Source organism: Strongylocentrotus purpuratus, unplaced genomic scaffold (genome assembly GCF_000002235.5).
Source record: "Strongylocentrotus purpuratus isolate Spur 01 unplaced genomic scaffold, Spur_5.0 spur5_scaffold_19, whole genome shotgun sequence".
NCBI classification, from domain to species: Eukaryota; Metazoa; Echinodermata; class Echinoidea; order Camarodonta; family Strongylocentrotidae; genus Strongylocentrotus; species Strongylocentrotus purpuratus.
In genome coordinates this window covers 10,560,915-10,570,851 of record NW_022145604.1, presented here as the reverse complement: position 1 = coordinate 10,570,851, position 9,937 = coordinate 10,560,915, and the positions used below count along the sequence as shown (strand labels likewise).

Genomic DNA, 9,937 nt, shown 5'->3' with positions numbered 1-9,937 from the left:
GAGAGCACTGTAATATTTTGTAATATAGTTAGCATGATACCTTCATCTTTCAGCTTTGCCGCAGTCAAAACTTAAATATACCGGTACCCATAACCAGGGGAGTGCCACTTACATTCTTTTTTGAGAACTTTTTGAACATATCCTGAAATTGTCATGGCAGCAATGACTTTAAAGTTAACGGTTTTATTGTTTTTGTGATTTTAAACAATTATCAGGGGGGGGGGGCAGATACTTTTAACTATTGCAACATCTTCAAAAAATGCAAGCAAACTAGCAGAAACAGCTTAAGGAATAATGTAACAATTATCATGGATTTATAACTTCTTTTTGACCATATCAATACTGTATAAGGGCTTTACGATAATTTATAAGGCATTTTTAGTGAAATCAACATAACGCTAGTTTAACTTACAGCATAGTTATTGTGGTTTGCACATGGTTCGTCCTCTTTGAAGTGGTGTTCACACAGGGAAACAAGACACCGGGAGCATGTAGATGTACTAAACACTTCATGTAAACATATGAAATGTTGACACATTTGAACTTCAATGAGGCATGTCTATGAATAAAAAGAGAACGTTACAAAAATATAGAAAACAAAGAAAAACTTGAATATCACTTCATCAACTATCTCAGTCTGGTTTATTAATAGGACTAAATAACTAATATCATCGGTGGGGTGACAAAACCTTGTATCTCAAAAATCATGAATTTTCAGGAGAACGAAAAAACTTTCCTGTCTCAACAAATTTATTGCTGTGACACCGTCTTTTCTTTTTAAAACTGGAATATTTATACAATTTGTAATGTCATTGTTGAAATACAGTAAAATAATAGGTTTTATATTTAAAAGTGAGTTACAAGGTTTTTGCGTTTATCTACATTGAGATACAAGTTTTTAGTTTTTATTCAAATTGAGATACGAGTTCTTACTTTCAACTCTGAATGAGTTACGAGTATTTGGTTGAATAAGTTGCGAGGATTTGAATACACTAACTTTGGTACTGTTAGGCCGTGTGTGAGTTACGAGAAAAAGGGATTACGTATCTTATGTTACGAGGTTTTGTCAGTGCAGCTTCAAAGGGGGTTAAAGTTACGAGGTTTAGTTTAAGGGTGTTTGTGTGGAATTTGTAAAAAAACAGAGAAGGCGTTCCATGGATTTATCAGGTGGTGTCGTAGGCCATTAGGTACACAAATTGAGATACAAGGTTTTGTCACCCCACTGACGATATATTTAACTTTACTAAATTGAAAATTTGATGAAAACTTTTTTCAAAAATGACACTTACTGCATATGAATAAAAGCTAACAATGATCATCAAATAATTTTGGAAAGTATGTAAGCCAACAATGTTTCTTCGTGACATTACTTTTCATTGCTTTACATCTCCATCATAAAGCCTACCGACACTCTGTTGATCTCGTATAGGTCCATGATGTACAATGAAAATTGTTCAGAAATATTCATTTAGAAATCATGATACTGTATAGCATTTCAGTTCAATGATTGCTGTCATATTGTTATCAAACCAAACAGAATAGTATGTAGGCCAACACTGTTTCATCAATAGTATCATACATTACCTGTCATTGTGACCGGACATCTCCAACGTCAAGCCTTGGTTGATCTGGTAGAGGTCCATGGTCTACAATGAAAATAATTCAGAAATATTCATTTAGAAATCATGATACTGTCAGGGGCGTCGCTAGACCTTCTTCAGTGGGGGGGGGGGGGGGGTGTAGAGGCCAACGATTACCGACAAAACTAGCCACCAATTACCGACAAAATTAAATGTCCCAATATCTACAAATTTAACCCTATAAACCTGGGGTCAAAATCTAAATTGTTTTTCATATGAACTATCTATAGTACTTGTGTATGCGCAAATGGTCATTTTCATCGACGACATAAATATACGAATTATTTCGTCAACTAATTCGGTGGTCACATCCCGCCGTACTTGCAAGTGCATGCTGTCTACGTGCAAAAAACGTGTGCAAAATTTGGGTATCGGTACGTGGTGAGTACCGCCTCCGTACGGATTTGGGAGCACGCAGACACACCGTAGCACTTTTTAGGGAGGGGCGGTAGTGGGCAAGCGTATCATTTTTAATTGGGGGTGGGTGATACGCCTTAGAAAGCTTAGACGTTTCCTTAAATTATTAAGAAAATATGACTATTTATTGTACCATCCTCGACTGTTAATCTGTGTCTGAATTCAGTTTCTCCACCTTCCGCGGAAGCTTTGACGTTTCATTAAATTATGAGAAAAGCAGACGATTCGGTGTACTGTTCTCGACTCTTAATCCTTATCTGAATTCAGTTCTCCCCCTCCCGCGCGAAGCGCCGAAATTTTGATGTTTCATTTAATTATTAGAGAAAGTAGACGATTCGTTGATATGCTCGACTCTTAATCCTTGTTTGAATGAAGTTTCCCCCGCTCGCGTGAAGCTTGGTAGTTTTGAAGTTTCATTAAATTATTAGAGAAAGAAGACGAATAGTTGGGCGTTTTTTACTCTTAATAAGCCCTAATTGTCTGAATTCAGTTTCCTCCTTTAACGCGAAGCGCGAAAGCTTTGAAATTTCCTTAAATTAATAGAGAAAGCAGACGATTTGTTGTACCCGGCGTTTGCGACTCTTAATCCTTATCTGAATTCAGTTTCCTCCTTTAACGCGAAGCGCGAAAGCTTAGACGTTCCCTTAAATTATTCGAGAAAACAGACGATTAGTTGTACCGTTTTCGACTCTTAATAAGCCCTATTTGTCTGAATTCAGTTTCCCCCTCTCGCGCAAAGCGCGGAAGCTTTGAAGTTTCCTTTAATTTTTAGAGAAAGCAGATGATTTGTTGTACCGTTTTCTACTCTTTATAAGCCCTATTTGTCTGAATTCAGTTTCCCACTCTCGCGCGAAGCGCGGAAGCTTTGACATTTCCTTAAAGACCGTCAATACTACTGGGCCAGAAGGGATTAGACCACACAGCGAGGTCACTTAGAGGTGGCTATTTCATTAACTCTCAACTAACATAAGAAAAAGAGGATCATGGGGGACCAACAGGCACCGATTGGGGAAGTTTTCTATAAAGAGGGAGCAAGTAGCTACAGGTAGGACAGTGGGGCTTTACATTATTAGATAAAGCAGACAATTTGTTGTACCGTTCACGACTCTCAACCCTAATTTGTCTGAAATCAGTTTCCCTCCTCCTGCGCTTTCGCGCGGAAGTTTTGACGTTTCCTTAAATTATGAGAAAAGCAGACGATTCGTTGTACTATTCTCGACTCTTAATCCTTTTCTAAATTTGGTTGTCCCCCCTCCCGCGCAAATCGCGGAAGCTTAGACGTTTCCTTAAATTATTAGATAAAGAGGACGATTCGTTCTACCGTTCTCGACTTGTCTAAATTAAGTTTTCCCTCTCGCGCAAAGCGCGGAATTTTTGGCGTTTCATCAAAATATAGAGAAAGGAAGACGATTCGTTGTACTATTGCTGACTCTTTATCCTTGTTTGAATTTAGTTTCCCCGAAAATTTTAAACCTCTGATTTCTTTAGCTGATATTATAGGAAAGTGAACTTCTAGAAAATACAAGTTTTGTAGTCGTAGTCACTCTCGAAGTCATCGCAGCGGATAAAAAGTCACATTTCGTAGAGAAAAAAACTTGTAGCCGACCGACAATATAAACCTCACCGACTTCAAACTTCTGCATTGATATAGTACACGAGGATCGAGCAAGAATACCGACACAGCTGACCCGACACAGTAACATATTTACTCATGTCTTTCTTGCTCCCTCGACGAGACGACTCCACCCAACAACCCCCTCTTTCTTTTACTCCCACTCCTCCTCTCTCAGGCTCTTATCTCCCCTCTCTCCTCTCTTTCACCTGTGTTTCTTTTGTTTCCCCTTTTTTGTTTGTTTCTGTCTTCTCCTTCTTTACTCTTTTTTCCTCTCCTCCCTCTTTTTCTTTTTTCTCTTTCTTTCTTCTCTTTTTTTCCCTTTCTTTCCTCTCTTTTCCTTTTCTTGTTTTTCTTTTCTTTCCCTCACTTTTTTCCCCTCCCACTTTTCTCTTTTTTCACGAGGGCAGCGCAATTTTACCGACAATATCCTGACAGGTGGGGGGGGGGGGTGTCGCGTCCCCCCCCCCTTTGGGGACGCCCCTGGATACTGTATAGCATTTCAGTTCAATGATTGCTGTCATATTGTTATCAAACCAAAAAGAATAGTATGTAGGCCAACACTGTTTCATCAATAGTATCATACATTACCTGTCATTCTGACACCGACACCGACATCTCCAACGTCAAGCCTTGGTTGATCTGGTATGCTGTCATCATCACTTTCCTCAGACTCATCATCCACTGACAGGACAACTCCCTCCCATCTCCTGCCTTTCCAAGGCATGAAGACTTTTGTCCCTTTTATTGGAATACAGGGACATTGAATCTATCTCCATACACTACCACGTTTTTTGGAGCCATCTTTTTTCCACTGAACAAGCAATTCTCTTGTTGGCTCCATGCTGCAGCCTACCTGTGCAAATCCTGACAAAGTGAGGGAAACAAAAGGGTTACATTAATTTGACTGAAAGTAGATCTAATCCAACTTACAAGCTACTTTACAATTGACCGTCCCCAATACTTGTAGCGGAAAGTAGAAACTTGAGTTCTAGACATGCAACTATCATTTGAGATTGCCCTTGATTAAATTTGAACAAAGCCACTAAAAGACAAAGGTATCAAAATTCAAACCATTCTCCTTTCATATCTGTAGACTACTATCATTTTTGCAAATTTAATTTGAACAATAAAAAGTATTAGACCTCTAGAGTCTAGAATCTGCTTGCACTGTTGCAATTGGTATAATAATACCTGAATACGATATACTAATAACAATCTGGCATTTATTTAACTAATTTTGTAGATCTACGCTAAGCATGCTTTCAAATTTCAATCCGTACCACTGTCTTTACAAATTGTTGTCTTGTCTCGTCTTTCCATGAGCGAAAAAACAGTGAAATGATTATCACGGCACATAGATCTATAGATTGACGACTACTCCTACATACTGTACATGTATCTTGACCTAACTGAACAACCTCACACAAACAACATCACATCCCGCACCCAACTCTACCGGAACTGACGTTTTCCCTCGGGACAGCTAGTAACTGCGTGGAACGCACTTTCGAAAATCACCCTTGACTTGGGGCTTGATGCTAGTTGCTAGACCTAGATCTACTTCATATTTGGAGGCCTTCAACTTCAAGGGAGCGCTTCCATTGCAACCCACTCCAGCAAAGCATAGAGTCAATGCCACTCAACATCCACCCCAGCACAGAGAGTCAATGATAATGCGTAATGACTCTACTTGCCCGTGATACCATATAAATCAATACATGGGGCAACGTATTAATTATCATCATTATACATCGCATTTTTACCCGATAAAATCAAAATATTCTAAAGACCTTATCAGAATGTAATCAGTGTAACCAAATATATCAAATCTTCCAGATAATTTGACATTTACAACACGTTATTTAAAAGAAGAAGCAGTTATTTTGCTTACCACAGGCCTAGCAGACGTCAGCTTCGCGATAACGCCCTTCTGCTTTGATCAAAATTTACGCTCGCGCCTAATATGCAAAGGGCGTAGAGGGCTTACGCCCTTCTGCTTAGCGCGATATCTGACAGTTTGTGCTAACGCCCTTTTACTATTGTCGATTACGTAATCATTTACTTCGTTTTATGCCATCTCGATCACATCATTTGAAAGAGCTTTGAAAACTCTATTAAATGACATGAAATATCAAAAATCGATTTTTGACCTGAAATTCGAGCTAACGCCCTTCTGCCAGCCGTGCGACGAATTATCACATTCATGATTATATTCATAATCAAAATCACAACCACCAACACAATCATAAAATGGATCAAACCCTTCAGCATATAAAATAGGCCTATTATAGATATGAATTATTCTTCTTTAGTTCCATGGATGAAGACAAGTTGAAATTAAAGTACTGAATACATACAGTTAACATCTAAATCATTCATACCCTTAACAAGTTTTGTAATTGTTGAAGTATGTGAAAGAATGATTTGTCCCATTGTTTGTTTCTTGATAATGTAACATATAGCTTACATCTGCAAGTACTTAACAAGGGGTATGAGTAATTTAGATGTTAACAGTAAAATGGGATTTTTGCATAAATTTCAGACTATGGGTGGAACTTGTAAAAAACAGTTCATCCAGGTAGTTGTATCTACACATGAATCCCTGTCACATAAACAACTTGTTCACATCCAATTTTGAGGATTTTAATCCGCACAAGTGGGTATTACAAGAAATTTGAGCCTCTGAACATCTCCCTTCAGAATATAATCTATATATACCTGGGGAGGGGGAAATTCATGGGCAGTCGATCAATGCAAATGTATACAGCTCTTTCCAATCCGATCCGGGCATTTTTAGAGCGATGATATCTAGTTGCCTACTTCCAAAGCTCTTTAATTTACCTTTTGCATGGAATTGATCAGGTGTTACACTTGATCTGTCATATGGTCACTTTTTTTAATACTTTTTTATTTTTATTTTAGCCTTTAAAGATACTATGTCCCTTTTGCAGCCAACATCAAATTCTGTAGTGCTTTGCAGGAATTATGAATATGTCATGTATATGTCCTATCTGTGAAATTTAAATGTTAGCATGTCCTAAGGGACATAGTACCTTTAACATGAATGGCTTAAATAAGCCACTTCGGAAATACTATCAGCGCATGGGCAGATAAAGGTAATTTGTACAAAACTGTATAACCCATCAAGATGACTGCTGGATAGGTGTTCATGACAGTTTCGAATCATTATTCATTTATGCACCGGCGGTACATTCTATGATACACAGGTGGAAGTATTCCTTTCACGATAGTGCACAAAAGGTATTCATGAAGCACTTCCATCACTTTGGCAATGATTATTCTAAAATGCACAAAGTGGGACGCCTCCATGCGTAAAAGATCTGTGGATATCTTGGGGGCATTTGCACAAGTGCAATCTTCGAGGTGGCTTATGAGAATAAGTGAAATATATTTGGCATTTTACAGGGCTCCACACAAAATTTTGTCATTGGCGGTCTGGGTAGAAAAATTGGGTTCCCGGGTGCCTGGTAGTGTTGAGCCCCGCATAATATTATCTACACTGTATTTCAATGTATGCATAAAACATTCTTCAAAATGTACCAGCAATTACATCACGGAACAATTATATTTTCTACTTCAGAAGACATTTGTTATGCAAAAACGAGATTCATAAAGGTTCATTTTTGTGCTTTTTGTTTAATTGAATTGATATGATAAATAGATGTACATCTGTTCATCACCAGAAGGGCAGTAACTCTGTGTTTATTCATATATGAGTTAACTCCCTTCTGGTTCTAAACAAGATGAAATATCCATCATGATAAATCTGTTTTTTGCATATATTTTCCATATCCATGTTCATTTTCACAAGTTACTATACATTTGAGTTCTCTACATATTCAAGGAGTCTTCTAGAAAACAGGAAGGTAACAGCTACATCGATATGACCTCTTTGATAAACCTTTCTCAATATATGCTAGGATACCTGGGAAATTCTACTACAGATTTAGATAGCTTCCTTTAAAATACTGACAAGCTCAAACAAGAATTAGAAGAGATATACATCAAAGACACTTACCATCTTTCTTGTAAAATGTAATCTCTACCTGACTCTCCTCCCCTCTCTCAAGGGCGTTTTTGATCTGAGTAATTCCTTCCTCGCTCGTGTTTTCCCCGTAAAGAAATTCACAACAGCACGATTTTTGCATGAGCTCGGCTCGGGAGAATGAGGTGAGCTCCCCAAAGCCATCGTTGCAAAAGATAATGGCACACCCCTCCACCTGTGCATTTCCTATGATAAAATTACGATCTGTTTTGGGGAAAAGAAAAAGATAAAAAAAGTCATGAATGCTCTTAAAAGGACATTATTTTTTGCCCTTGTCTTGAATTGTGTTTCCTCCTTTATCAAAGTGTTATAAGGAAGATGAGGAAGAGAAATGTATGGATAAAAAGAGCCAAATTTATGGATAAAATGAGCCAAATTTATGAATAAAATGAGTCAATTTCATGAACACTTTTATTATGAAAACATTACATTGCATTGCTTTAAAAGTTTTTCCTCTTTTATCACAATGAAATGGATACAAAAAACAATGAAATTAAGAGTTGCTGTCTGTCTGTGAAAAAAAACTGTTTGAGGGATACTACAACAATGCTACATTCGAGATGATATCATAATATCAGCCATCTCCATACTAGGGCTTCACAGATAAAATACCAATTAATCAAGTACAATTAGTTTAAATAGAAATTCTTGAAACTTTCAGGTGACAGACAAACATTCACAATAGCTCTTTGAAAAACCAAATCCACCACTCCCCTTTTTGTTGTGAAAACAACTGTTTGAGGGATACAACAACATTGATGCATTCTAGATGACATTAAAAACATTAGCCATCTAGGCAGGGCTTCGCTGAGAATTAATCAATTAAGTATAACTGTTTAAATAGTAATCCTGAAAACTTTCAAGTGACAGACAAACATTTAAAAATGCTCTTTGAATGACTAAATTCCACCACCCCTCAACATGTTTACTTCATTTTCATTGTGAAGAAGAATATCTCTGCTTTTATTCAGAAAAGCTGGGTTTTGTGCGTCAGCACTTTTTCTTCTTCTTCTGGTCAGTTGTGGGCTTTTAATTCTAGACTAAAGAGACACCACTGAGTATGTAGCCTCAATCAGTAATGCTTTAAAACACAATTGGGAATTACTATTCTTCCATTTTTCCCTTTTCCCTCACATACAAAACTAAGAATATATCGCTTAAATTCAACCTCTTCACATTTGTTTCCTTCCTTCTTTACTCCTTTAAAAATCTCTTCTTCACCCATCACTTTTTGTTCTTTCTCTCCCTCCAATTCCCTTTTCCCTCTGTGTTCTGATTCCTTGAACTTCTGCCATCCCTCATCTTCTTCTCCTCTTTCTTCTCCTCCTCGCCCCCTCCTTCTTTTTTCCTTCTTTGCATATTTTCCTTCCATTCCTTTCTTCTTCTTCTTCTTTCCTCTTCTTCTTCTCCTTCTCCTTCTCCTTCTTCTTCTTCTTCTTCTTCTCCTCCTCCTCCTCCTCCTCCTTCTTCTTCTTCTTCTTCTTCTTCTTCTTCTTCTTCTTCTTCTTCTTCTTCTTCTTCTTCTTCTTCTTCTTCTTCTTCTTCTTCTTCTTCTTCTTCTTCTTCTTCTTCTTCTTCTTCTTCTTCTTCTTCTTCTTCTTCTTCTTTTTCTCTTCCTTTCAAATATCAATCTAGGCCCAAAATTTAGACCATGAAATGATAAATGTATCTTCGCCTATAAACTATAACCGTGGCCGTGGTTAGACATACAATATTTTCTGAGGCAAAAATGCTGTTAACTTGGAAAAGAGACAGAAAACAGTACTGTTAAAGATGAGAAACAAATCAAAGGATTTCTTTTTTTAAACAAAAAATACGGCCAGCTATACACGACACTAGCCGATAGCCTCAAATGACAGCCATTAACCGGGCGTCCACTGGCTAAATGAACGAGAGTGCTCGCTCCAGTAAAATTACCAGCAGTGTTAAGTGAAATGAAAACCAACAAAAATCGGGCAATAATCTACTCACTTTGTCCGTCAAATTTCCTTATGATGGTATCAATGAAAGTATTCTGTGGGGCTACATGGCCCCTCCGTACAGGCATGCTAACAAGAACTCATCCGCGGAACATTTTCACTGAGAAATCCGTTGTAAAAATCCAAAAATAATGGTCCCCGAAAGTTTGGTATCGACTGTAGATCATAAGGAGCGCGGTCGTCTGCTAGCGGACAACGCACCAAAACCACATTTGTTTAC

General features: G+C 37.8%; 1 long non-coding RNA gene across 1 annotated transcript; it reads right to left on the bottom strand.

Annotated features, from left to right (window-relative positions):
- Window positions 1-1,594: 1,594 nt before the first annotated feature.
- LOC115926029 lies at window positions 1,595-5,856 on the bottom strand. The gene is made up of 3 exons (XR_004064931.1): window positions 5,564-5,856; window positions 4,261-4,536; window positions 1,595-1,646 (listed from the first exon to the last, which is right to left on the bottom strand). It is a non-coding gene; the product is annotated as an uncharacterized LOC115926029 (long non-coding RNA).
- Between the last annotated feature and the right edge of the window lie 4,081 nt (window positions 5,857-9,937).